The following is a 27,024-nucleotide window of genomic DNA, read 5'->3' as shown; positions in this document are numbered from 1 at the left end:
TGAATAAGGACTAATGCTAGGACGAATGACACCGGCTTCCATGAGTTCCTTGATGATTTTTCAATTTCATTCTTTTGGGCAAAGGGGTATCTGTATGGGTGCACATTCAGTGATTGTGCCCCTGGGACCAAAGTAATGCTATGATCATGTTCCCCTCTAGATGGTGGAAGCTCATGAGGTTTGTCAAAGACCTGCAGATGGTTGTTTAAGACCTGTTGCATCTCAGGATGAATATGAAGAGTAGGAGGCTCGAAGGCCTGAATGGCATTAAATTGGGTGATAACTCCATGGTGGCCCTTTTTAAACAAATTTTCCATCCAATGCGAGCTGATGATAGGAGTACCTATTTGGAGTCCGCGAAGGGTATGCATGTGGTCATTCTACTTAAAGCTCATATATAACTCCTGGAATTCCATTGTGATTGGGCCGAGTGTGTGGAGCCATTCATCACCCAAAGCAATGTCACACCCACCCATGTTGATGGAAAACATGTGTGTCTTTAGGTGGTAATCTCCCATCTGAAGTTTGATATTTTCATAGCGGCCGTCACATTTCATTGTCCCCCCATCAGCAATCTATACTTGGAAATTAGAGACTGGTCTGACAAAACAATGCACAACTTCTGTGACTCTCTGATGGATAAAGTTATGTGTGTTTCCACTATCAATCAAGACTAATACAGGGCGATGTTTAATAAAACCTCTGATTTTGAGAGTTTGGGGAGAAGAAATGCTTGCCAAAGCATGGAGTGAGATAACTGGTTCTTCTGGTGTAGCTGGGAGCTCATTGTCCTATTGGTTGTCCTCATCTTCTTCCTCTGGTCCCTCAAAGGATGGGGCTTCCTTAGATGAACTTTGATCCATAGCATCAATTTGAAATAATTTGGGTGCCTTGCATTTATGCCCCGGGGAGTATTTGTCATCACAGTAGTAACACAATCCTTGCTTTCTCCTTTCCGCCATTTCTGCTGGTAACACCTTTTGAACCTTAAGTGTTTGGGTAGTGCCCAGAGCCTGGGTGGGGTGTCCCTTGGCTATGAAATTTGGATGAGGAGACTGGGACGCTAACACGCGTTCCACTTCACGAGCCATTGTGTAAGCTTCCAACCATGTGGGTGGGTGGTGCATCTGGACGTGAGCTTGGATGATGTCTTTGAGACCACTGATAAAACATTCCAAGTAGAATTCATCTGCTAGACCTCCTGTGTGGAAGGCTAATTTATCAAATGTTCTAATATAGTCGTGTATTGTGCCTGTCTGTCTAAGCTTAGTAAGACGACCCAAAAAATTGGATTCTTGTTCAAAGCGTTCACAAAGGGATTTTGAGAATGCGTGCCAAGTAATTGACCTTGCATATCATTTTTGATACCACTGCCACCATTGCCATTTTTCTTGGTCCAAGTAAAGGCCTCCCACACGTAGCTTAGTCTCATCATCTTTGATGTGATTCAATGTGAAATATTGGTCCATTTTTTATATCCATATTTCCGGATTAGAGCCATCAAATTTGTACATGTCCAACTTGGGTGGTCGAGGGTGGGAATGTTGGTGGTTTCCCTGGAAGTGAAGAGAATGACTAGATTCTCCTTCATGGTCTTCATTAAAAGCATATACCTCTGATTGTGTTGCCGACTTGCCCTTTGTGAATGTGTCATTCAATGTCTGGATCATCCTCGTTAATTCATCCAACCTGTTTTCAAGGGATTCCATCTTCTCATTGGCCATAGCTTGAGCTCTGGTTTCTACCATACACAAATCTGGTCATCACTATGAAAAAATTTGGGACCTCCCAAAAATTGAAGCTGACAAGCGAATGGTACCACCTCACTCAGCCCATTGTCCTGATTCTTATGGGCTAAGTCTCGTACAAGCATAGCCAATACTACAGTAGCCAATTCCCAGAAAAGTTAATCCTACCCAATGTCCTGCGAGAATCACCCCAAGGTATAGGAGCCACAAGCCTCCCTGCACAAATGGTCAAATCTGTCTATGAAACCCTCAACTATAGAGTGTGAGTAGGAATGCGGCAGTGACTGAACCCCCGCTGCTAGATCTGAATGGTATTCTGGTGGATCTGATTGTTGCAGTGGCGCAAAACCCAATCTGCTAGATCTGATTTGGAAAAGAAGATGATGGGCGATCTTCAAAGAGACAAGGGAACTATGGTCTCAAGGAGTGTCAGGTGCTACATATCGCAATATACATAAGGGTCCAACAATAGTACTAGGACCAATCTTTCAAGGCACTAACTAAGGAGGATAAACTGTACCCTTAGCCATACTACCCGACTACCCTATTATATGCGTGAGTAATCTCCCTGAGTGTTGTTCTCAGTGTACTGTAGCAACAAGATGGCCGACGTTTTATCTACAACGAGGTTTCAGGTGAGTCTAGGGGGCTTTCAATATACCTAGAGGGTACGTGGAGGACAATCCGTGCGCAGTTCTCTCTAATGTGCTACTACTCAAAGGGGTACCCACAGGGGTTACAAGGGAGTCCAACAAGCATAACCACCTCTTGTATTTCCTACGTTCATGCCTCCCCAAATTCGTAGGTTTATGTGCTCAACGAAATATCCTATGGTTTAAAGACGCTGGAACACGTCTCTAGCAAAAAAAAAAAAAATCTACTACAAATGGAGATACAACTGGCCCTGGAAATTGCTCTAATACCACTTGTTATGTTATTGAACTGTGAGAAGATGCCAAGATACCAAATATGCGAAGAAATACAACCAGAACATAGAAAAAAATGAGAAATAACAGCATGTATTTTATTATTTAGAGATGAAAGCAATGTTCACTTACCTCTTCGAGGGGACGACCTCCAATAGAGCAGTGCTCGATTACAGAATAAGACACGACGCTCCTCAATGGGGACTCTCTATACTTTATATAGGATTCGTACATGCAATACCATGGGTCAGTACCATGGTTCTATTAATACCATCTATCTAATACCATGGCCCATTTGCAACTAACTGTGGTCCCTTTCTTTAAATGCGGGTCAACCACTTACAATTATTAATATGGGCTTTATTGACTCTTTAACTAACTATAACTATGACTCAACCCTATTACATAAATAAGGGGGTTCGGGTTGGACCCTAACACATTTACACACCTGAGTCAGAACTGCTTTATTCCGGGGGATTCTTTCTTGGTACTGCCACCAACAATATTTTTGAGTATGTGTCTGTAATTTCACTTCTAACTGAAGCGTCATCTCAGGACATCTCCAATCTAGTGGTCAGGTTAGACTCTCAGCTTGTTGTTATGCAATTGACAAGTCATTATCAAATTCGCAATCTGATCTTGTTACGTCATTATTCAAGGGTATGGCTATTGGAACATCAATTTGAGTTTATTGCATATGAACACATTCCTCGAGAATTTAATGCAGTTGTTGATTCATTGGAAAACTATGTGTTAGATTGGCATATGTCTCATTTATTATAGATACATGTATGAAAGTAAAGATTTACACAGTTAAAAATTTACAAAAACACTTAAAAAACATTTACATCATAAAATACCAAAATCTCTGTATATATATAGATATCGAATCCAGTCTTTTACATAAAAAAGTTTCTCAAAACTTGGGTGTTTCTAAGTACAAAATGGCTACTAAGCCTCATTATAAACACTCGCTTGTTATACCATGCGCCTGCTAAAAGAGCCTACTGCTCATGAAAAGTCAATACAACTCTAGCTATCCTTCGAAGAGGAACCAAAAACCGCTCAAGCACACCAACAATGTGTCGCTACATATGAGCGGGAATCTCCCTCATGGGAAGGGGGGGAATGCCCATGCTTAGACCTTTGAGGTTCCTCAGAACCTCATAGAGACTCTGTGCATCATACCCATCTTTATCAGCTTCTGCTCCCATTCCATCTCTAGGTAGTTGGTCCCCTTGCGAGGCACACATATAGGTCGTACCGGTGCCACATCTGTGTCAAGAAAAAGCTTCATGTCAGTACTTATTCACCCATAAAAACAAAAACATTACATAAATATTCTAAAGCTAAAAAATACTTTAAAGTACTCTCAACAACCTTCTTACCTTGAGGCCCCCAATTTGTACCAGGTGGTAGTATCAAGACAGGATCTCTAGTAAAGTCCATGCCCTTGTAGGCATAGTCATCTATCATCAAGATCTGACCACTAAGCCACATGAAGAAATCTTCTTCGAAAAAATGCCAAATGGGTCCCCCTCTAGTGCGAGGATCGAGAGATGCCCATCGCCCTTGCCTAATCTCCCTCAGATCAAGTGGACCTACACTCATCCGTAGTCTCATGACGGGCACCCTCTAAAGTATAAAGGACACGATGAGAGTGCCATACCTAAAACTCTGTTCGGTTTGAGTCTTGCATGTCATCGACTCCGCCTTTAGCTGACAAATAATTGCCTCACACCAATTAAAGATCTGAGGCTAGACACAATCAATAGCACGCAACAATTAGGCCTTTGTCATAACATGGGGACTCTTGGATCCTGCCAAACATACGATCATCCACAATATGGCCATCATGGACCTAGACCTGATCTGCTTGATAGGGACCCTCTTACTCATGAGTCCACTCTTAGGTATGCAATAAGCCTAGATCAACTCTAGGGTGGACCATGGATCAGTCCTACCCCCAGTCAAGTTTGCTCGTGCACATATGCATGATAAACTAGTTAAAAAATAGATACCATCTCTATCAATCGAGAGCTCATGACTCCTGATCTGGAACACCCCTTGGTGTTCATCATAACTTTTAATTATCCATATTAGGAGTTCTTCCTGACGTTTCATCAGGTCAAGCCTTTCATATTTCATTAATACACATCTACGAAGTGCAAGTATGCATGCTTGATCATTTCACATGTATAGTTCCTTGTGATCATGAGCTCATTCTCTCCATAAACTCATGATGATGGATCAAAACCTGCACAAATCAACCCAAAAATCAATTAAAATGGGGCAAAAATGCTTGATAAATCACTTGCTGGGGTTTTAGAATGCGCCCTAATGCACTAATGCCCCACCTTATGGAAAATAGGGTGCACTAACACCCTCCTCTAGGTCGTGAAGGGAATTTAATGCCCCTCTAGACCTAGATGGGGGTGTTAGTCACATTTAATGTGTTAGGGATTCCCCAAATTCCAAAAATTCACCCCCAATGTAGCTAAAAAAGGTTAAGGAATGTAGGATAAGATTTTTTCCATCTACCTAGAATAAAGAGCAAGTCGAATGGTCGCCTGGATTTCCCATAATCGTTTGGAGAAGATCTGCTCCTCTTTCACTCCATAACACTCTCACATCACTATTATCACTCCTCTAGATCTTCAAGGCTGAGGAAGAGTCTGACTAAGGTAACCACAAACTGATATTTTGACTTGGTAGCTAGCCCTACCAAGTCATAGAGGGCTCTCTCCAAAGAATCACAGCCAAGAGAGCTAGATGAATTAGGGTTTCAGGCTAGTTATAATGTGCAGAGGTTGTTTGATTTGATTTTGGTGGGGTTATTGCTGGATGAGGGTATTAGGTCAAAGAGGCTAGGTCAGCGCAAATGAGATATGATTGCAGACATCCAAAGAGGCAAGGTAGGCAGAAGGTTTAGCACTTAAAAGGTGATTTGGTGAGATGGTTTAAGACTGATGAGGAGTTAGGAAGAGCATAGGAGATGCATTCTTCCTAAACTGAAGAGAATGGACAAATTATGATAAATTTCCAAAAACGGAGCATGAACAAACATGTATTCTGCCTATCAACTTGAAAATTACCATATAATAGACATGAAATGGTTTATGAACTCACAAAACATTCATACAAATGATCACAAAGAAGAAAGGATATTGTTGTATATTCTCAGCAGGGAGAAGTTCTTTTAGTGGGATATTTCAATGCTAGAACAACAAATCAACAAGCTAGTATGTTTTGTTGCAAAGAGGATCACAATCTTATGTGGCTCATTGAATAGGAGAATCCCCAATGGTAGAGATGTTCAGAAGATGACAAAATTAGCAATCATTTTTGAGATGAGTTTCTCACGTTGTGTGGTGCTCTCAACTTAATTATCTGCAATGGTATAGATAAATGGAAAAGGTCTGGGAAGTTCACTTGCAACACATACAATTGGGAAAGTGTTCTTGACTACGTTATTTGTTCACAAAGCTTGATAGAAATGATAAATGAAGTTAAGATTGAAGAGCATATGTGGGACTTAAAATCAAACCATAACCCAATTTATATAAATCTATCTTGGTTAGAAGAAAGATAGCATAGGAGGAAAACCCAATGTTCTCGACAATCGATATCAAGGGGCAAAATTCTTCTAACACAAGAAAATTGCACTATCTTCAAAACAATGTTGGAGAGATCAATTCAGAAAGGGAAGAGTGGTTCCCAAAGCCTCAATAGTCATGAGTTAACAAATATAATTCAGAGTGCAAAAGAGCAAAAAAAAGGAAATATGAATCAAATTGTTTTCCTGTAAATGCTTGGTTTGACGAGGAATGCAAAATGGCAAGGAAAACTTGAAAAACGCAGGCAAGGAGAAGATGAATGTAAAGCTATATAAGTAGATTTTAAAAAGGAAAAAAAATGAGTTCATGCAAACAAGGTGAGAAGAGTTAATATATATAAGCAAGAATAACCCAAAGCCTTTTTGGTAGGAACTTCAACAAAGAAAGAAACAAATTGAAAATAATATTACAACTAATCAATGGTCTGACTATGCAAGACAACTTTATGATCCAGGAGGATCTTGTCAGTCTAGAGAATTCAGGTCGGGTTCAGCTTCGTCAACTTTCTCCAGTGTCTTCAATGTCCAATGTTGTCTTCAGTTCTTCTGGTGTTGGTTACCTCGTCATGGTAGAAGTGGTCCAAATTGTATGTCATGGTGTGACAAAAATTTATGTAATTGTAAAGTTTTTAAGGCTAAGGTGGAAGATATTTATGATACTACAACCTAACCTAAAACCTAAGTACTAAGTCACAAACCTAAGTGGCTAAACCTATGTGACAAAGCTATGGTGTAAAACCTATATGCCTAAAACCTAATGCATAAGGCCTAGACACATAAACCATATGCAAATAACCCACTCCAACCTTTGAAAAGACTGAAAAATACAAGATATAGGCCTAAAAAAAACTCATTCCAGCCTCAAGGGTCGAATCCATGAGAGGAGGATCAGTTCCACCAAAATATGAACTAATAGCTAGAGTGTAGGGTGGTAAATGTGACTCATCCCTAATTACAATGAAACTGATTCATTACACCTCATAGAGTCTATTTACCCTAGGTAATAGTGAAAATAACATAATTAAATTCGAAACATCAGTTACATCAATAAAAAGTTGATTTCTCAATATGAAAATCAAATCTGGAGAAGAACAGTGAAAAATCAGGCAATTGGCCCTATGCGTAACAAGAGTGGTCTATGCACAGCGCCTTTGGTCTGTGTGCAGTGCCATCTTCCAACTGATTTTTGAAGGGGTTTCCGATGTCCAAATTGAGCTCAGGATAGCTCATTGGAAAGGTTGTCCTATCTAATTTCCATAAATGTACTTGGTTCCAAAAAGTGATAATATTTGAACCTCCAAAAATTCAATATCCCAATACTTCTCCTGTGCGCAGTGCCTAGCTGAAAAAGAAGGCAGAAATGTGATTTTTGAGGTGTTTTTGGCCATTTCTCCCTGTCAGATTGCCCAGTTTTGGTGTGCCAATAGTCAAAATTGTATTTTTACTACCTTATTAATCCAATGGTGGTATTGGTTTTTCATTTGGAAACCTCTAGAACATGCAAAGTGCCTAGGGTGTTGCGCATAATACAGTCCAACTATGCAAAAACTATCAAAGTTTGCACAAAAACCAAAAAATTTGAAAAATGAACAGAAACTTGTCAAAATTGATACATGAATCTCTAATGGAGTATGTAAAGCATGGAAAGATCCCTCAGCAAGGATATCAAATTTTATCTTCTCCTCTTGCATATTTGGGGTTTCAGCCTTTGACTTCATTTTCTTGAGTTTTGACCTTGCTATTTGGTTTCTTCGGAAATAATATTTTTCCATCCTCCTCTATATGTCATTGTCTTTCTTTGATTTCTTCAAGAGCTTCTTAAGATGGTTGTTAAATCTCTTAAACCAATGCTCCCTATTTTCATTGATGATTATGGAAAATTTCTCATTTAAGGTAATCTCATTGGCTAGTTCAACTTCTTTCTGTCTCTCTAGTTCTAATGCTCTCTTTAGGCCTTTGGTTCTTGGCATTTGTGTACCTATTTTGTTGGTGAAGAATGTAGGGCCCCTCCCACAACCTGTGGGAAAAACACCTGCCCATGACCTTAGGGAAGTGATAGGGTAATGAAATATGTATGGGACTTAGGAATTGATATTTTATTACACATATGCAATATGGTTGCCTAGAATTTTACTGCCTAGGACTTAGGGTTTAAGGGAGAATACACTTGGGATAGGGATTTAGCAATATAGGGGTAGGGATAGGGTTTACTGTGATGTGGGAAGGATAGTAGGGTCTTAGGAACAGTTTTGGGGTGTAGGAATGAAACTAGGGTTTGCAAATCTTAAGAATTCCAAATTTCACACAATAAAATTCATAGCATGAATTAATGACTTGTGAGATGTAAGGAGGGATGGATAGGGATTTATTTACTTTATATGAGGTTAAAAAACCATGTGCTAACAATTTGGAACAGTTGCATGAATTTTGAGAGCTTATAGATGAAGTTTGACAGGTGTGGAGTGCCTTTGGTGCATGCGCAGCGCCTGACTACTCTATGTGCATCGTCTTTGGTGTGTGCGCAACACCTGACTACTCTATGCACAATGCCTAACTACTCTATGTGCAATGATTTTGGTGTATGTGTAGTGCCTACCTCTGTTTTGCTAAATTCGCCCAAAATCGCGAGGAATTCTCTTTTGGGGTTTGCTCAAGAAATGATAGGAGGAAAATGGAGTTGAGTTAGATGCTAGGAATGCCTTTATACTTGAGTGAATTTGATCTTTACCTTGAAAACCCACTTTCTATGTTTCACTTCTCCTTTTTGAAATGCTTTCTAATTTCCCTTTACACTCTGATTTCCCCCTTTGTGGGTTGATGATGTTGGCTTTTTGGCACTCTTCACATTTGAATTTGCTTGGATGAAGTTGGCACATAGTTTTTTTTTTTAGTTGAAAGCTTAGCAATAGTAAATTATTACATATAATGAACATAAAATTACATAAATTAGAAAAAATATTACATCTCTCTTTTTTGGAATAAAATTACAATCTAAAATAGAACTGATACTTGCAATAAAAATTAGAACTTGGGCAAGCATAGCTACATGTTTTCCAATCCTATTTAAATGAAAAAGGGATATTATTTTTCTCACTCTCGTACTTTTTGTTGGGTTTATGCAGTGAAATGGAGTATTATTGAACCTTGGAGAATGAAACCTAGTGAGCTAATGGGACCTTGAATGACCAGATTCCATGTGGACTTGACTGACACAAAACATGATGAAATGAGATTTTAGTATAAATGTATGCTCAGTAAGACACAAGAAGGTGGGCAGCAAATATTGATTTTTGAGGGAGAGTAGGGCTTTTTTGAGTAGGGCTACCATCAACGAGTAAAGTTTTGCATGAGGACCTACGTGGAATGACAAAAATTTCAAAATGGGACCCTAATATGATATAAAAGAGGATTTTTTATCATTGATGGTAGGATGCAAATACTGACTCTAACAGGCACTCAAATGATGCAAATGGTGAAATTGGAGACTCAAAAACTTCCTTATAGTCACTCTGGAGGTATGAATTATCTTAATTAAATTCATTGAAGTAGAAGTAGTTCATTTACGATGTTATTTATCAGGAACCATGTCAACATATTGTCAAATATTACTCATGCTTTGATGAAAGAACTTTCAAGGCCGAATTGCAGAAATGACCATGTTCAATTCACTATGAGTGCTTTCTTTTATGGGATATTTTCTCGCTCTTGAACTGAAAAATCCCTGAGTTTTTGTCATCGGGCTCATTAAACTCCTACGACGATGGTATGAGTGCTTTCTTTTGTGGGACTCTTTCTCGCTCTTAAATTGAAAAAACCCTGAGTTTTTCCCTTCTTCAGGCTTGTTAAATCTATGAAGAAGGAATGAGAAATTATTTTATCTCTTTTACCTCGCTCATTAAACTGAAAAAGTTACCTCGGGTTTTTCCCTCCTTCAGGCTTGTTAAATATACGAAGAAGGAATGAGCAGTTATTTTATGTCTTTTTCCTCACTCATTAAACTGAAAAAGATACCCCGAGTTTTCATCATCGGGCTCGTTAAACTCCTACGATGATGGCATGAGTGCTTTCTTTTTTGGGACTCTTTCTCGCACTTAAATTGAAAAAACCCTGATTTTTTCCCTTCTTCGGGCTCGTTAAATCTACAAAGAAGGAATGAGCAGTTCTTTTATCTTTTTTTCCTCACTCATTAAACTGAAAAACATACCTCAAGTTTTCTTCATTTGAAAAGTTAAAATTTGATGAAGATCCATTGAGTTTGTCATCGTGTGAGTCATTAAAATTTCACGACGAATATCGAGTTTACTCTATCCCCTCATACTCGTAAAAAAATTAGGAAAACTTCTATTGAGCGTAGGGTTATCTCTTTATTTGGACTGAGTAGACTAACTTATTGAAAAGGAACCTTTTCGGGTATCTACTAAACCTTTGTCACACCTGGTTAAAAACTATGACAAAGGGACCACCCTGTAGTCACTCTTTATAATATTTTTAGAATCTCAAAATATGAAAAGACCACCGAGTTTACCCTTCTGGACTCATATAATTAATCATATGGGGAAAGTGGAAAACACATTTTCTTCATGTTAGTATTTTGAAAATAGTTTTTTAGCAGCAGTTGCTCCCTTGAACATGGCACTCCCTCAGCAAAACCTTCTTTGTGACGACCTCTCAATATGAACCTTACCATCCTATGAGTTTAGCCTATATACCCTGATGTTCTTGCATCTTTGTATCCTAACACTCTTTGGTGTTCATGAGTCTAGTGTTGCATGGTTAAAACCTTTGTGTCGTGCCTTCTATTGTTCAAGGGAAACCCTTTATCTTATGTTTCCTCCATCAAACCATCAAGCATATTCTTCCATCATTCCCTCTATCGATTCGACCCAATGCTCAAACTATTCTTCAAAAAACAAATCATTCTTGTCTCGTTTCGTGTCGACTAATGTAGGACACATTATGGCCTACCTTTCGACAGGTCTCTTCCTATCGACTTCAACACTCTATCTAGGAAGCAGACCCAGAAACACTTCAGTGCCTTGGAACTTGCAGACATCAGTGGCAGGTTACCTTGTGTTTGGTCAGGGGTTTTCATTATTGGCTCCTGGTTAAATGATTCTACAAGTGTTCGATGACAAAAACATTATTCACACTTAATAGATTGTATTGTGCATCTTGGACACCATCACCATTATCGGTGGCTGTTACACAGTAATTTGTCACCATCCCTGTTACTCCTCTTGTCGTACTTTGGAGGACTCATCCCGGGAGTTATAAGAAGTGACAAGGTCTAAAAACACTTGCATTATGTTCCCCTGAGTATGTACTTCATGCTCCCTGAAGTCACCTTCTACAGATTATCCCTGAAAAATGCTCTTCTTCCATTGGCGCAGGTCCACAGTATCTTACCCGCGCCAATCATGGAGATCCTCAAAAGAGGGCGCGACCATTGGCGCTCTGTCTTAGAGCAACAGTCGCGCCAACCAAGTTTGGTCATGCTTTTTGCCTTAATGCACGCCCGACTGTTGTTTCCTTCATTACATGGAGCTTTTTGAGGATAAAAAATCAGTCTTTTGTCGAGTTCTATCCTATCTCCATCTTTAATGGCTTTTGGGGATAATGTTAATCCACAATAGGTGTCCCGGTTCATCGTATCCTCCTCCCTTCTTCATCTATATAAGCTTGTCCTTATGCATTTGACAAGCTAAGGGATAGTGGTGAGTCATGGAGTGCTAGATGTTGAGTTCTTGAGTTCATGGAGGAATGCTAGTTGTGGTTATCATGAGGGATAATGAAGCATAGAGAGGTTATGCTGCCGGAGAGGAGATACATTGCAAGACACATATAGTTGCTCGCCCAGCCAGGAGAGGTTCAACGTCAGAACCTTGGTTGTAACTTTTCCTGTTTATTATTAATTAATGAGCGACTGCTATTATAGTTCCAATCTCATTGTCTATTATGGTGATGTGTTGATTTATTTCCTTTCTGACTGAAATATAGTTGTGCCTTGGTAGATTTTATGTTGGTATCTGTCTCTTCCTTTGCATGTGCAGGTGTCCGTTTATGATCTGTTGGAGCGAGGGAACGGGAATATCAACTCTGCTTCAACCATAGCGTTGGATTCCAGGTTGGTCTTCTTAATTTACCTTTGATGCATAACTAGGAACTTGCGTGGCAGCGTGGTTTGATTGTGGCTAGTTCTGTTTTAGGCTAGTGGGATCACCTCTGTCCGCAGAGGGGATTTACCTATCCAACAATTTGGCGACTCCACTGGGGAGAAGCTATTTGGAATTTGTCTTGCATGTTAATTTTCTTCTGCTTGCTTGAGTGAATGAGCTTCCTGGGTCAGTTCTGAGTTTATTCTTTACTGTTTGACCCATCTGAGCACTGTCAACCCGACCTGAGGTCGTATTATTTATTTTTCTAGCCGGCAAGCTTAATTGGCGCGGTTATTACTCTGACAGTCACGCCAGTTGGCGCATGTTGCTCAAAAGCAACTCGCGCCAATTCTGTGGTAGCGCAAGTTGCAGGCTGACAGTCGCGCCAGCCCTGTAAATTTTGCCTGTGTGTGGGTGGAAAGCTCTTTCAGCCTCTTTTTATATCTCTTACAGCCTCTGGAAGTGTGTTGAACCTCTGTTTGACTGGTTTTAGCCTTCATCCTTCAGTTGTTTGCTTATTTCTATTGATTTTCGTCTCAGCCCTAGGACATCTAGTGACTTTGCATGTCTAGCCTTCTGTGGGAAGTTTCGGTCTCTTGATTATCCAGTCAACTTGTTGGTTGTGTCCTGCACCTATCCAGTGATTTGTTAAAGCTTGATCTTCTATGCTCTGAGTGATTCATTTCTAGCCTCTTTGGATTTTACTTGACTTCATTCGAACTTAGATTACATGGTTCATTGAAAGTCTTTGTGTTTTTCCTTGCTTGCATAGTTCATTTTGGTGTTTCAGAATTGGTTCTATTTCATTGAGTGAACTTGGATTGTGCATATCTCTTAAGATTTGTTTAAATGCATCATGCCATCTTAAAGGAAAGAAAAACAAAATATCTTTTGCATTCTATTAGTTAACATTTGTTGTTATTTGTTGCTATTAAAAAGAAAAAGAAAAAATTTCATTTCTTGTTATTAGCTGCATTAGGATCTTTATTGTTTGTTGAGTGATCATTTCGTTTGTGTAAAGATCTCAACCCTCCTGTAGATAGAATTCATCGAATCAAATGATATAATTTTGGCATATAGTTTGCATTTAAGAAGTTTTTGAGATATCACATACGGTAGGACCAAAAAACTGAAACATAATCGAAGATAAACTTTAAAATAAACTCAATGAACATAACAATGCATTGGAACATAACGCAAATAATCTAGAGGTCTAGGTTAGAGACGTGTTTCGGCATCTTTAAACCTGGTAGTTTATCGTCGAGTGGTTGGGTGATTCCTCCACGGTGAAACGATAGGTGCCAATACGGACTGAGCTCCCACGTACCGTCGCGTATATACGGGAGACCCCACTAGGCTATTATCCTTTATCCATAGGAAGCCGAGTCTGCCGCCCTACGATTCGCAATGCAGTGAACACAGCATTCACGAAGATCGACCACCCGTACCCTAAAAAGTATTCTGTGGTTTTGCGAAAAGTTTGGCACACCCTCTACCTAGAATTCCAGAGCAGTCACTTTTGATCCTTTTCGGACTCCCTAAAAGAAAAGGTGCCTGTGAGCGTCTTGTCACTTCGTGCTCATTAAATATTCGAAGGAGACTAGAGTCATCTTTTATCCTTTTCTCGACTCTTAAAAAATGAAAAGGTTAAGTTCAGTGTCTTAAAATTTATTGGCCACGATAACATCTACCCAATTAGATTTTGTTTGCGTTAACTTGAGTAGGATTGTTTCTCGTTCGATGGCAGCCTTCCCGGCGCCCACCAGCTAAGGCGTTCCTCCTGATGGGAACCCTCGTCCATTTCCTTCTGTTGGAAATGTCGGTGTTCAGTATATCGCAACATTGTCTTTGCCTGGGTTAACCATCGGTTTGCCCGTATGGTTGTTTTCAAACTCAGTGGTCTCGAGTGTGATAACTTCTGCTCCGAATGAACCCACCTCCCAGGTAATACCCACTTCGAATGTTACTTCCGAGGTCAATGCCGTCCAAACCACCACGGAAAACAAAGCCTCGAAATCAAAGAAGAAAGGGAAACCGAAGAATAAGCCAGATCAACCCAAGCAGGAAGCCCCTAACCCTCCGCCCGAGGATGGTTCCAAACGCAAACCCAAGTATCCTTGTCTTATTTGTGATGAGGATCACTATACAAAAGACTGCCCCAGGCGGTCCGAAGTTAGTCGTTTGTTGAAAGGCACTCCCGGGACTCCTGCGGTGCTTAAAGAACCCTTTCCCTCACAACAAACTCAAAAAACTCAAATGGTGGCTGACCCATCTCAGCCTCCCTCTTCCTTTGGTTCTCAAGTGTTTATGGCTGGAACGATACCCATCAATATCAGTACTCGAACAAAAGATTACCCACCATCTACCGGGAAGGAGCCTGAGATACCCTCTAGTGCTCCTCCGTTCAGTTCGGGTCCACCACCACCTCCTCCACCCGAACAACGTCTTGCTGATTCCAAGGTGGACCCTTCCCCTTCTTCGCCTACTGTTGCGTCCTCATCTTCTACTTCGCTTGGTGAACCTCTGGATTCAAGTAACCAGGTGGCTAAGAAGAAAAATAAGAAGAAGACAAAGAAGAAGAAGACCCCTAAACCAGAGGTTAAAGGTATAACCCAAGTCGAGCCACCTTGTGCTCCTCCGCGGAAGGTCAAATTTCCTTGTAAGTTATGCAAGGAAAACCATCTTCTCCGCGATTGTCCTGGTATTCCCAGGGTTTTAGAAGTATGGTCTCATGATCCGGACCGCCCTGCATCGTCCTCTGTCGATCATGGCGATGTTACCTTATCACCTGGAAACGGTAAGGGAAAAGAGAAGATTTGAATCCCTTGTAAACTTTGTGAAGGCAATCATCCCCTTCACCTTTGTCCATTCATGGATAGAGCCACTATTGTATTGGAAAGTCTTACAGCTCCCTCAACCCAACTTCCTACTGGTTATCAACGTCTTTCTGCAACTGCAGAACGTTCCCCTGCTGACAAAGAAATCAACCAAGATTCCTCTCTTGTCCAGCCTCCTCTTCCTGAATCTGGTTCTGCCAAGCCTGTTCCAGACCAACCATTGGTCGGAAAGAGTGTCGACTCGAGTTCATCACCCGCCGACCACTCTATTTCGGAAGAGCATCATTCTCCTGTTCTTCTCGTCTCCTCAGATTCTCCTACATCTGAGAGTCCTACTGCGCTCTCTCCCGAGCAGGGGGGCAATCATACGATTCCCCCACCAAGTAATTCAGTCGCTTCCTTCGACTGGAGACGTTTGACTACCTTCTGCCTCCCATCTCATGTGCCTTTTTGGGTCACGGTACACGCCTATGACAAGGCAATACCTGGCACTGTTTTGGATGAGGGTGCATCTGTTAGTCTTATGTCTGCCACTACTTGGCAAGCTTTGGGTTCCCCACAGCTTGTGCCCGTAGCATCAAATCTGACTGCTTTTGATGGAGGGACTAGCCAACCATTAGGGATCCTTCCAAAGTTCCCTATTACTTTGGGAGGTAAGACCGTCTATATAGACGTATCGGTGACTCAAGGTGCTTTAGATTTCAATCTTCTCCTTGGTCGTGACTATGTTTATGCCATGGGGGCCCTTATTTCTTCACTTTTCCGTGTGGTTTGCTTTCCACACGATGGAAGAATTGTGACTATCGATCAATTATCGTTCGTTAGTCCACGGGTCCCCCCTGCGTAGTCGTCATCCCCTCCTGGTGTTTATCCACCAGTTGCATCTGCCCCACCACAGATCAACTACGTGGCCACCTATCCCATGCCTGTATCCAGCAATGCCGCCGTCGTGCACAGTGCCCTGGGGGCATTGGGTCCTGACTTCCGAGATGTTGACCTCCCACCGGGAGAGGCATTCTTGGAAGCCCCGACTTCTTATTCATTATGATGAAGTTCGGTAGGAGCATAGTTCCTTGTCTTGTGTCAAGCTCGCTAAAAAATGAAACAAGGAGTCCGGAGCATAGTTCCTTGTCCTATGTCAAGCTCCTTAAAAAATGAAACTAGGCTTGGTCCGAGGATAGTTTTGATATTGTGGCGACCTCGTTAAAAAATTAAACAAGGGTTATGAGGATAGTTCTTTTACTGCATCAACCTCATTAAAAAATGAAACAACTCCCTTTCCAAATCGAGTCTTTTGATTAAGATCTCGTAAAATACAAGCCGAGTCTTTCACAGATCTTGAGAGTGAACCTTCATTCCATCCACTCCGTGAATGCCATGAAGCTTGGGGGGCATTTACCTCGATTTGCAGTATCATGCTGGGGGCATGCAAATCTATAGCAAGCATAGTTTTTCGTTTCAAGTTTGTGTAAACATGAAACCGAATCCAAGCAAAGTTCTCCATGGTTCAAGCTTGTGTAAAAAAATGAACCCATACCTGATTTACATCCCGTGATTGCCTTTTATCTGCTAAATTCTGCTAGATGAGCCTTGGTTGTTTCATTCCATCGCCACCATCTCTTTGGCCGATCATATGCTTTCACCTGGTTGTTTATCCTTTCCTGAGGAACTGCAGCGATGAGTGGTTTTATTAGCCAGCCTCTTAACCTTTACATGTTTCGAGCAAGTTCCACCATTACCGGAACCAGTCGCTACCCTTTATACCACTCGTTCCTTCAGGACGAGTCACCTTTACGCTCTTTTCTGACTCGTAAAATATGAAAAGATTGCCGAGTATTTTTCCTTTTTGACTCGTTAAAGAAAATAAAAATGGAGGTCCGCTTTCAGCTCTTTTCTGACCATTTAAAGAGGAAAAGATGGCCGAGTCGCTCCTCTTGACTCGTTAAATGTTAATAAGGGGCGGTCGTTTTAAGTTCTTTTTGTCGACCGTTAAAACATAAAAAGATTACCGGGTTTTTGTCGTTTCAAACTCATTAATGGTTACGAAACGACGTGGTTTTGACCACTTTTTTACTTTTTCAGGTCGAAATCACTAATTATGAAAATTACTCCTCGATCGTAATGATCGGGCGGTTCTTTTGGGTATTATTTTATACTTTTTCAGGCCCGAGAGACACAACTTTACGAAAAAGGACATCCCTGGAGTTTCCTTTTCTGCTGTCTTTTCAAACTCTCTAAACATGAAAAGACGCCGAGTTCTTCCTTTTTCAGACTCGTTAAAACTTAATGAAATCGGATTTTGTCACAACACAAGCATATGCTATCCCCATCAAGCTTGTTAAAAATAACTGGGGTACTCGCCAGAAATGGCCGGGGGGGAAAATTTTTTGAACCATAATTATTACCGTAACGGCAGTATGTCACTCTTGAACATGGCACTTTTCTGCTTTCGTGTCCAGGGTGGGGATATCTCATCTCATATCTTTCACTTGCTTCCATGGACTTGGGTACCTTATTTGACCTCTCATCCACTCATTGCCTCATCATTATGACCTTTGATACATTGATGTCAAATACTGCCGATTCCATTAATGTGCTGCCGATATGTTCAAGAGAAGTTGACCTCTGCAAAGAAACAACCTCCCTCTGATAGTTCGCACAATCTTGATTCACAACATTATCTCTCTATCTCGTGTCGATGATGTGGGAAACATTATGGCCCACCTTCGATCAAGGTCACTTCTTGTCGACTTCAACTCATTATCCAGGAAGTTGATCTAGAGACTCCTTTCCGGTGCCTTGGAGCCTGCATGCCTCAATGGCAGGTTCTTCGTGTTCAACGTGAGGTTTTCATCATTGGCCTCCGATCGAACGATTCTATGGGTGTTCGACTTCAGATCATTAATTCACACGCCGTAGATTGTACCTATAGTACCTTGAGGGCCATTGTCATTATTGGTGGTACTTCTCGCGTCTGTAAACAGTTTCCACTATTGACTGGTAATCAGACGATGTTCATGCATGTTCGACTTCAGCTCATATATTCACATGCTTGAACTTGTACTCTTGTTCGGGTCGAGATGGAGCGCAAGACCCTGGATTGTGTCTGCTGTAATCCAGGCGTGATTCTTGATACTTGACTCATTCACTGGATGGCTGCGACCATACCTGAGTCAATTCATTGATCCTAACCAGATGGCTGTGTCCATACTATGGATCTAGATTATTTATGTACTCTCTTATGGATGGCTGCGACCATACCAAGTACATCGTGTAATTGAACTATCAGTCATGTCTCTTAACACAGATCCTCGGCGGCAGCAACTATATGTGTTCTTGTGTGTTCTTGTAAAGCATTTCACCCCTCTCCACCTCTCGGACCTCATGCTTTAGGGGGCATCTGTTACACAGTAATTTGTCACCATCCCTGTTACTCCTCTTGTCGTACTTTGGAGGACTCATCCCGGGAGTTATAAGAAGTGACAAGGTCTAAAAGCACTTGCATTATGTTCCCCTGAGTATGTACTTCATGTTCCCTGAAGACACCTTCTACAGATTATCCCTGAAAAATGCTCTTTTTCCATTGGCGCAGGTCCACAGTATCTTACCCGCGCCAATCATGGAGATCCTCAAAAGAGGGCGCGACCATTGGCGCTCTATCTTAGAGCAACAGTCGCGCCAACCAAGTTTGGTCATGCTTTTTGCCTTAACGCACGCCCGACTGTTGTTTCCTTCATTACATGGAGCTTTTTGAGGATAAAAAATCAGTCTTTTATCGAGTTCTATCCTATCTCCATCTTTAATGGCTTTTGGGGATAATGTTAATCCACAATAGGTGTCTGGGTTCATCGTATCCTCCTCCCTTCTTCATCTATATAAGCTTTTCCTTATGCATTTGACAGGCTAATGGATAGTGGTGAGTCATGGAGTGCTAGATGTTGAGTTCTTGAGTTCATGGAGGAATGCTAGTTGTGGTTATCATGAGGGATAATGAAGCATAGAGAGGTTATGCTGCCGGAGAGGAGATACATTGCACGACACATATAGTTGCTCGCCCAGCCAGGAGAGGTTCAACGTCAGAACCTTGGTTGTAACTTTTCCTGTTTATTATTAATTAATGAGCGACTGCTATTATAGTTCCAATCTCATTGTCTATTATGGTGATGTGTTGATTTATTTCATTTCTGACTGAAATATAGTTGTGCCTTGGTAGATTTTATGTTGGTATCTGTCTCTTCCTTTGCATGTGCAGGTGTCCGTTTATGATCTGCTGGAGCGAGGGAGCGGGAATATCAACTCTGCTTCAACCATAGCGTTGGATTCCAGGTTGGTCTTCTTAATTTACCTTTGATGCATAACTAGGAACTTGCGTGGTAGCGTGGTTTGATTGTGGCTAGTTCTGTTTTAGGCTAGTGGGATCGCCTCTGTCCGCAGAGGGGATTTACCTATCCAACAGTGGCCATCCTCACATTTATAAACAATCTCCATTATTGACTAGTAATCAAACAATTTTGTACATGATCGACCCAACACCTTTGTTCACATGTATCGACCTATGTTGTTACAGTGAAGTGGAGATCAAGACCTTGGGTAGAGGCTTAAATCACTCAACCTTGCAAGTTTCATATATTATTTTTTGGAGACAGCTCATCAGAATGATCTTATTATGACACATGGTCCGCATTGTGCTTATCAGCGGCCACGATCATCGTATCTCTTTGTTGAGAAATCACTCTGACATAGCTACTGAGAGTGGGAATGCCCGACTCAAGACATGATTTTATATGTTTTATATATATGTCTTGTATCAGGTTTCTCGTATTCTTGAAGCTCTGATCCTCTCTCTTTTTCGAAGAAAATGACAGTTATATAAAGTATCTCAGCCATTGTCTCTGCCTCTGATCTCACACTTTAGGGGGCATTTTTTACACAGGAAAATGACCTCCTCATCAACTCAAAACAGAAGGGAAATATGACTGAAATACTGACCAATTTCACAAGCCTATCTATCAAGCTAACGCTCTCCACAAACTAGCAACCTACTTTATAAAGCTTCCTAGCCATGCATCAAGTGCGTTAGCCCCTAGGGTAGCTCTGTTGGTTGCCTCGGGAAGAGTGTTAGTCCACTTAAGTGAGTTTCTGGAGGTTAAAGGAGCAATTTTACAAAGAAATATCCCTATATTCACTCTTATGTCAGCTCATAAAGCAGGGAAACATCCAGATTTGACCTGTTTGAAGGAATTTCTATTCCTAATGGAGTCTACAAATAGGGAAAGAGCGCTAAAGCATGGAAACATCTCTACTTTTGCCCAAAGGAACTCATGAAGGATTTGGCAAGGTTTATCCTCTCATGCTATATATTTGAGCCTCGGGTCATTGTGAAAGAGGTCGAAACTATTGAAAGAATTTTTTATTGACTGTCGAAGCTTGTATTAGACATTGGCTCTTCAAGAGGTTAAGAAGAGAGAGAGAGGAGATGGAGAAGTAAGGGAAGGTTGAAACCGATGGTTATAATCACTCTTTTCTATCATTAATATAGACCATCTATTGTGTTGTCCACTTCATTGAATTGTTTGTGATTTATTTACATGTTTATGCAACGCTAATGATTATGAGTGGCTTAGATGTATGCAATTAGATATCCCTATGTATTATTGTATTGATTGTTGAAGTTATATGTTGTCATATTACGCCTCATCTTGTTTATGTGCAGGTATTGATCTTGGATCTAGCTAAGGGGTTTTCCACTCCACTACTTTACATTCTCCAGCAACACCACACCAAGATTTGAGATAACAATCCTTCTTCTTACTTTGATTATCATTTCACTAATATGGATATGTGCATGTATCTTTGGGCCAACTACAGCTAATATGATTGTCTATCAAGGATCCTGGGAAGATCCTTGAGGGTATATACACTTAATTCTTGGTTTTCTCCCAAAACGTTCCCAAATCTCTCTTTCTTCCAGGCATTCTTGTACTTCTTGATCCCCTTTTAGACCACTCGGGACTATACATTACCCTTCTCTCAGTTCTCAGCCTTAGATCTGATCCCCACAGCCTAGTTTTCAAGCCTATTCTTCACTAACACACCCTACCAGTGTAAACGGTTCTTTATAAAGCATTATGGCCTTGCAAATAGAGAGTTAGTGTAGTCACTAACTCTCCGTGTCCTTTGTCACAGTGTGTTAGCCAACCATTTATTGATAAGAAAATAGTTATGTGACCTCATGGGTTGGGAAAGTTTCTTGTAGACTGATCAGGGATCTGCAGTTGTGCATGTTTGATTGATATCTGTCTCCTGAACAAATTTTTCTTTTAGGGAAATAACTTTACTTCTTAAGGTTTTTTATAAAATACAATTTTTTTTTATAGTTTTCTTCTTAGTTGGTTAGATCTTCATTTATTTGGTTTCAAAAGTTTTTAGAGAGAATTGTAGTTATGTTGGTTGTGCTTGTGTTTTACTGTATTGGATGCATGGTATATATATTGACGTATAAATGACTCCTCCCTAGTAGAAGCAACTTATTCATCGAAAGTGAAATTTAAAAGCATTATTTTTTCATGATTTGAGTTAGAGTCCCACATAACTTCATACGTCAACACCCCCACTGAAGACTTTAACAAAGTACATTTAAAATTTACAACATAATAAAATTGATCAACAACTCTTTTTTGAGTAAACACATATGAGTTTAGGCTAGGATCTTGGGTTAGGAAGTTGTGAGTTAACTACCCAAGATCATACACCGAAACTAGTGTCATTAACTAGGGAAATCCTTCTGCAATCATGCTATCTAGGACCACTCCAGTAAAAGCGGAGCTAAATACAAGAAAACATCAGACTGTAAATGAAGGTATCCCACCCTCACTTACATCTCCTTTGGGTATAATGTTTATTAGGGATCCCTTCGGGGATATCGGAGCTGAGTTGGGGACTCAAGTATCCTGCCCACACAGTGTACTATCTACGACTATGTCCCCCCCAATAGTGTCTATGATTTGAGGTAACCATAGTGGCCATACTTTTTAGGGACGAACACAAGGTGACTAGGTTAGTATGCCCTAGTACCTAACACAGACGAACCTACTATGTCTTCGGTTTTTTGGAAGGTGCTCGTCTTGACGAGAGTACTGGCTCCTTAATCTAAGGTTCACATGAAGCTCAAGAGTAATCGTAACTATACATTTGGCCAACTCTCTCTTTTATCCATTACGATACTAGGTTTCATATCCAGCAAATGGTGGTTATCAGACAAGGTCATACCCTCTGCTTGTTGATTGATTTCTTTAGAGTATTTTTTTATTTTTTAGGTGCCAGTTTGTTATCACCAAGACTTTAATAAATATCACTATAAAATCTATTGATAAAATTTATCGGTCACTGTGGCTACATATGGCCCTCGTCGTTAATCTAGACGGCTACTAGGTCTTCCCCCACTAACTGTGGAGGATCTGCCGAGCCCCAATGAGTTGGATTACCCATCTTCGGGTAATCAGTCTCCAAGATCTCACATTGAATCAGTCTAGACATCCCATGACTCAAGTTTACTGGAAGATTTCTTTACTGAAGGTTTCATTCCTCCATATAATCCTATGATCACGAATCCATTGGGACTGTTATTGATTGTAGTTGCACCTGTACCTCCCATGTCTTCCGTTGAACCTATACCTACCATCCCATCAATAACTAATGGGTCATGGGATTTTGTGGACACTTTTGGTCCACCACCACCTCCCTAGTCAACAGTCAGTACCACACCTCTGATGGCAAACCCCGTTATCCCAACTGTGCTAGGTTCGAGCACTATAGTGACACCCAACATGAGTGGAACCCAGTACATACCAGTTTCCACCCCTTTGTGTCAGCTCCTGGACCATTGACAAGTGCTCCATATAGTGCTCCTTATAGCGCTCCATATAGCACAGTTAGCACAGGTCCCTTCAACAACCCTTTTGGTTGGAATCCATTGTTTAGTTCCAACCCCCAGGTTCAAATTCCTCGGGGCACCATTCCCAATATGCATATACTACCTGGGAACATTACAATTCCCCCTCTATTTATAGGACAACAGGGACAATCATTGATTGACATGAATCCTCCTTATGTCAATCAAGGGCCTATGGCTAATTATGTGGCTAGTGGGATCCCTCAACAAGGTCTCGCTCAATCCATATGGGCACCCCACTCTCAACCTCAAATGAGTCAAGGGGGCACTCCTTATCCTGGGGGCACTTATATCCCCCATCCTAACAACCCCTATGGACAACCACAATATATGACTGTGCCCCAAGGAAATTATTATTCCACGCATCCTGTGTATAATATTGGGAACAATATGATGGGAGGACCGCAAGGATCCTCAAGTCATTTATCATTGCCTTGGTCTGATTCGGGGGAATCAAATACCTTGCCTTTCTTGGCAACACTTGACATCCTCAATTTTTACAAACTCACCAATGACCCCATCTATCACAACTTACTTTGGCCTCCAATCCCGCACAAAATTCCCACAGACATCCTGAAGTTCGAAGGGAAACAAGGGGAGGATTGGAGTATGCACATCACCACCTATCATTTATGGTGCATTTATAACTCCATGGTGGATGATAGTATTCGACTTCAGCTCTTTCCCTGCACCCTTACTAGCAATGTAGCCAAGTGGTACATTGAGTTACCATGTGCATCAATCAATACCTTTGACACTTTAGTGATGGAATTTTTAAAGCACTTTCAACTACCCATTCGCTATGAAACTAGGATAGAACTCCTTACTTCTTTACGTCGGGACACTTCCACCCACATCTCTGATCATATCCATGAATGGAGACGTAGGCGGAGGCTAGTCAAAGCTCCCCTCCTAGACTATCTATTAGTGGATTGTGTTGGCTTGTTGGGGCCTGACCTAGGCTCGGAGATCATTTAGCCAAACAAATCTTGGTACTACTAGCCCTTTTGGCAACAGTATGTGGAGAGCGGACTGAGGTCTCACCCGAAGTAGTATGGGAGGGTGCTAGAACTAGGTTTCCTCACCTTGGGGATGTCTGATGGTTTCAAGTGGTCTGTGGTTTGACCCTACGCGCATGTCGCTACGCGGACTTATCAGTACCTCGCAGCTGGGGATGCTACCTTCGCGCAGCCCTACTCGGGGGCCGAACAGTGTTATTACCCAAATCCTTACTAGTAACCAGATATTAGTTGATTAAATTAGCTTATTTGTATACTTTCAGTTATACTTAACAATATTCACCATTCATAGAAATGCGCGCAGTAAATAAACAGTATAATTGCAAATGATATCAAATAGGTAATAACAAAAGAATCGATACACAGAATTCAGATAAAACTTCTCTTTGTTATTCTTCTTCCTTGGTTACAGACTCGACTCTGCCCTACGCACTTAGCTGCAGGGTTCCGTGCACTCAGCTGCGGACTCTACTAGGCCTCTGCGCACTCAGCTTCAAAGCCTCTTCCTACTACTACGACCCAAGATCCTTAGACTTTTACTCTATGCTCTCTATCTTTCAGACTCCATCCATTGGTTAACTAACTTCTTTACAACTTAGAGCCTCGCTCTATTTATACAATCCCATGGTCCGCAGACCATGGGTAGGCCGACACTACATTCAAAACTTAGGGCGGACAGCCCTATGACTCTAACATATAATTCACGCTCTATGCCCACAATTCGCATGGAATCCCCCCACTAAGGGATTTGCATAAGGAATCTACATAAGGGATGGGTGGAAGCATAGCTGGTCAAAGACTGCATGGTCGCTACAGCTGCGAAGTTTTTGTTCGAAAACGTGTTGACCCAATTTGGCTGTCCGAAAATCTTAATGAGTGATCGTGGAACACATTTCCTGAATGAAACCATCAGCACACTCATAAAAGAGTTCCATGTGTATCATCAGAAAAGTACATCATGCCACCCACAAGCTAATGGGATAGTAGAGGCATTCAACAAAATACTAGAGACTGTGCTGACCAAAGTGTGCAACAAACAGGGAAACGATTGGGACCTGTGCGTGCCTATCGTACTATGGGATTACAGGACAACGTGTAAGAAACTAACGGGACATACACCTTTCTGGTTAGTTTATGGCGTGGAAGCTGTCATGCTGATGGAATATATCATACCTAGTCTACGAATAGTAGCGCTTACAGGCATGATGGACCGCGAAGCCCTGGAGGAAAGGCTTGCGCAATCAGAAGAACTCAAGGAAGAACGGTTTTTAGCTGGATTTCATCAACACGTACAAAAGCAACGTGAAATATCCTGGCACGACTGCCATATCAAGTTGCACACCTTCAAGGTAAACGACCTAGTGCTGTTGTATGATAGTAAGTTTGAAAAATTCCCCGGAAAATTCAGAATGCACTAGTTGGGACCATACGTGGTTAAGGAGGTGACAGATGGAGGCATGGTCCAGCCAGTTAAATTAAATGGAGAACCTTTCCTAGGAAAAGTAAACGGCAGCCGCTGAAGCCCTACACGGGTGGGCCGACTATCTAACTAACCGATCGAAGCACAGTCTTCGTGACCCGAGGAGCTGAACAAGGGCGTGGGACTATAAACATACGTAGCGGATGTCAGTACAAATGTAAGGACACAATTCAGACATGGAGGAACGAATGCAGTAGGTTCAGCAAGCAGCCGCTCAGTGCGCTGTAGACATCAAGACCATTCGGGACCAGCTCGAGGGACTCCACGCCAAGATCATCGTGCCGACAGAGTGACTCGAGGATGAGTCATGATGTTTGTGTTGGGGGCATGTTGGGCATGGAATGCCCCCACAGCATGTTTTGGGGCTCAAAGCCCAAGTTTTGAGTAATATTGTTGTAAAAACTCCGCGAATTGTGGGCTCGAAGCATGAATTGTATATTAGAGTCATAGGGCTATCCGCCCTAAGTTTTGAATGTAGTGTCGGCCTACCCATGGTCCAGAGACCATGGGATTGTATAAATAGAGCGAGGTTGAGATCTGTGACTATAACTACATGTTGGAATAGGTGCTTGAGGTCCGCAGACCATGTGTTATAAGACAAAATTGCCTCCTCGTCAACTCATAGGTGAAAGATAACATGATTGAAGCAAAGACCACAATTGTAGGCCTTGATTCCACACTAACGCTCCCTGCACACTACTAACCTGCTTTATAAAGCTTGTTACCAAGCATAGAGGAGCGTTAGTCACCCTACTAACTCAAGTTGTTAGACCAGGGGGGGCATTAGTGAAACTAAGAGAAGTTCAATGGGTCAAGCCAACGAATCTTCTCACAAATATCTAGATATTTATCCCTAAATTTGCTTAAGAAAAGCAAGGAAACTCCAAAAATCGAATTATTTAGGGAAATTCCAATCTGAGAATGAAGGCAAATGGGAAAAAGCTTGAAAACAATGCAGGTTCATGGCTTTTTCCCTAATGAACTCTAGGAGGAGCTTGGCAGCCCTAATTCGATTGCTCTATAAGCACTGAGAGGACCATTGTGAAAGTGGTCAGAGCATTTGGAAGGATAGCCCATTAAGCTGTTGTGAATTGTCATACACTTGAGGAAGTGAGCTGAAAGAGAGAGAGAGAGAGAGGAAGAAGGGGCAAGGGAAGGCTGATACAATGGATGGTTGTAATCACTCTTCCATTATAAATACATAACTGCAGTTGTGTTCCCTACTCCATAGTGTCGGTAATGTTGTTCATTGATTTGTTCATTCTGATACTTGTCAAGATGAGTAGTTAAGT

The sequence above is a fragment of the Pinus tabuliformis genome, chromosome 9 (genome assembly GCF_031772625.1).
Source record: "Pinus tabuliformis cultivar Carrire ecotype Pingquan chromosome 9, CPIR1, whole genome shotgun sequence".
Classification (NCBI taxonomy): domain Eukaryota; kingdom Viridiplantae; phylum Streptophyta; class Pinopsida; order Pinales; family Pinaceae; genus Pinus; species Pinus tabuliformis.
Note: the sequence above shows the minus strand (reverse complement) of the source record.